At 44.9% G+C, this 3,160-nt stretch overlaps 1 protein-coding gene across 1 annotated transcript in view; it reads right to left on the bottom strand.

The window, feature by feature from the left end:
* Window positions 1–3,160, bottom strand: part of PHC1 (polyhomeotic homolog 1 (Drosophila)) — a 52,009-nt gene that overhangs the window by 36,114 nt on the left and 12,735 nt on the right. The window lies entirely within an intron of this gene.

The raw sequence follows: 3,160 nt of genomic DNA on the forward strand, positions 1-3,160 counted from the left end.
GTGATGTATTTTATTTTTGTATGTTTCTCTCTCTTGTTTTTGTATGTTTCTCTCTGTGTATGGGGTGTGTGTGTGATTCAAAGATACTCCAGTGATTGACTACAGAATTGGGAGGGGGTAGGTATTTCACTTAATAAGATATTAAAAAGTTCCCCCTAAGGTTAGCTTCTTAACTCCTTCCTGATATTTTTTTTGTCCTCCAACAAAAGTGTATTTTGATATCTGTCACTCCTCTTAAAGCAACAGGTCACGGAAACTGCTGTGTCTCAGTTGTGCCATGTTCATGTGATTTAGGAAGGACCAGTATGGCATAGTGGTTAAGTGTGGGAACGCTAATCTGGGAGAACCGGGTTTGATTCCCCATTCCTCCACTCGCACCTGGCTGGATGACCTTGAGCAAGCCATAGTTCTGGCACAGCTGTTTTTGAAAAAGAGCAGTTTCTCTCAGAGCTCTCTCAGCCCCGTCCCCACCTATCTCACAAGAGTGTCTGTTGTGGGGAGGGGAAGGGAAAGGAGTTTGTAAGCCACTCTGAGGCTCCTTTGGGTAGTGAAGAGCGGGGTATAAATCCAATCTCTTCTCTTTAATGCTGTTGCCCTTTTATTCATTACAATATTTTGGGATGTGATAATGTAGCTCATTGTTTGTGATAGAACAATTCTGTTCTGTGCTTGACTCCCACTAAAGCTCTGCTGTTTCCAACCATGTGCTGAAGTCCCGCTCTGAGCCAGTCTTCGGGAGAGGAGGCTATACATTAATTAATTAATGGCTAATAATAGTATCAGATGGAGTCCCCAGTCTCTTAATTCCCTGTCCCGGATCTGAGACCAGAATCTAATGCAGTGATAGTGGTTCAGGAGCCACCTGTGGCTCTTCTGAGCACTATCCCCCAAAGCGGCATCTGTCCCATATTTTAGGAAAGTAGGCAGGCCTCTTGCCTGATGGAGGACTGGTTGGCAGTTAGTTCCCACGTTGAAGAAGCTACTGCTGAAGGAATGGAAATGCTACAAGCTGCTGGTGGACCTCCAGAGGGCCCCTGGTATTTTTGGCTGATGTGTGACACAGTGTGTTGATACTGGATGGGCCTGATCCAGTATGGCTTCTCTTATGTTCTTATCTCTGGCGCAGTGATGCTCTGTGTTCTTGGTGCTTGGGGGTGTGGCCTTATAACACACTTCTGGTGATGTCAGGGGGTGTGGCCTTATGACACACTTCTGGTGATGTCAGGGGGTGTGGCCTTGTGACACACTTCCGGTGATGTCAGGGGGTGTGGCTTATGCTAATGAGCTCCGGCAGCTCTTTTTCTACAAAAAGACCCCTGAGTGTTACCTGTCTAGAACGGAAGAGCAGAGAAGTGCAAGGGAGGGGCGCATGGACATGCGACCCACATGAGAAATTTTAATTTGTGAGCTGGGGACAAAAGGGGGCAGGAGGGAGGAATGGAAACTGGCAACATATGGTTGAACTAGCAAAATGCCCATTAGTACTGATTAGTAGTGTGGAGGGGGGAATGTCTGTCTATGTTCCCTCTAAATCCCCCCCCCCCGAGCAGATCAGTTCACATCCTGTGCAGAATAGAGCTGCTGTAATCTTAAGATGGGCAACAAGCTGTGCAAGACCCTGCGCGGCTCCAGACTGCTGCTGAGCAGGGCTTCCTGTGTTAATGAGCGTCCGCTCACTCGTACACCTTAGAGGGAACACTGGTGCCTGTGGATATAAAGGGTGCTTGTATGTTTGGTGGTTAGAATGTAGCTTTTCCTTGCTCCCCCCTTATGGCTGTATCTGGCCGTACTGCTACTGAAGGCCAGGACACCTAGTGTCCTGCAAACTGCGATGTCTTGACCTTACTGCAACACTCAAGAGCAGCAGTTTCCTGTTCTCCACAGGGGTGGATGGGAAGACGTCACATAAGCGTCAGGTGGTAACAGAACTGTCCTTACACCTGCCTGGCACCCTCCCCGCCCCACAACTGAATGCGAGCACTGCCATCTTGTTTTTAAAATGCCTTGAAATGATTAAATGCTCTGAATGTTTAAAATATTGAGGTTTTTATGGTTTTAACTTATTTTACGCTGTACTGAATTAGACTGTTGTGAACCGTCCTGAGCCCCGTGCAAGCAGGGAAGGGCGGTTTAAAAAAAACTAATCAAATCAAATCAAATAAATAAATAAATAATACCCTAACAGGCAATATACTAACCGGCAACAGCTCTTCAGGTTCTCAAGCAGGGAAAGGTGTTTTTCTGTTTTTTAATTGTTTATTTGATTTTAAAACAAGGGATTGTTACAATCAACATCAGCTGGGCATAGAAAAGAACAAATGACCACTTCAATATTACATCTTATTAACAACCTAAATAACACCAAACTGAAATTTATGCTCTCTTCTATAAGATGCCTACCGTGACCTATTACATCAATCTGCATTCGCCCCCAGATAACATATTTATGTTGATTGTTCCATTCGGGTTACAACTTCTTACCACACCAAGTCCGAGTTACCCGTTTGTTCCCCCTTTTGAAGAGCTTTTGTGGTTTTTATGGTTTTATTGAGTTTTTATGGCTTTAACTTATTTTACCCATACTGAATTAAATTGTTGTGAGCTGTCCCTTGTCCCTTGCAAGCAGGGAAGGACGGTCAAAAAAAATTCTAATCTAAGAAGTAAATAAATAATAAATAAATACACTAAGAGGCAACAGCTCTGCAGCCTCTCAAGCAGGGAAAGGTGTTTTTCTGGTTTTTTTAACTGTTTATTTGATTTTAAAACAAGGAACTGTTACAGTCACCCTTTTGAAGAGCTTTTATGGTTTTATTGAGTTTTTATGTAAGCCACACAAGAATATAACAGTCTTTAACCTTGTCCAAAAAACCAAGATCTCCTTAAAAGTGTTTTCTAACATCGGCTACCTAAGATCATTTCAATGGAGAGGCCAAGGAAAGCAGGCGCTCAACCGCTGAGACACAGGGCCCCTCTCTTAACATGTTCATACACGTAAAAGCACAACTGTGACGGGCGATGCAGCTCCCTTGCCCATCCACCCACCCCACACTTCTTCCGTGGGATCACTCCACGCGAAACCTTCTTTCCCCACCCCAAGTGGTGTTTCACTGAGTTCCCTCCCCAAAGCCACCCGGTCCCCCAAGGCAATTCCAGCCCCTGG

The sequence above is a fragment of the Gekko japonicus genome, unplaced genomic scaffold (assembly GCF_001447785.1).
Source record: "Gekko japonicus isolate JY-2015 unplaced genomic scaffold, Gekko_japonicus_V1.1 scaffold170, whole genome shotgun sequence".
Lineage (NCBI taxonomy): Eukaryota > Metazoa > Chordata > Lepidosauria > Squamata > Gekkonidae > Gekko > Gekko japonicus.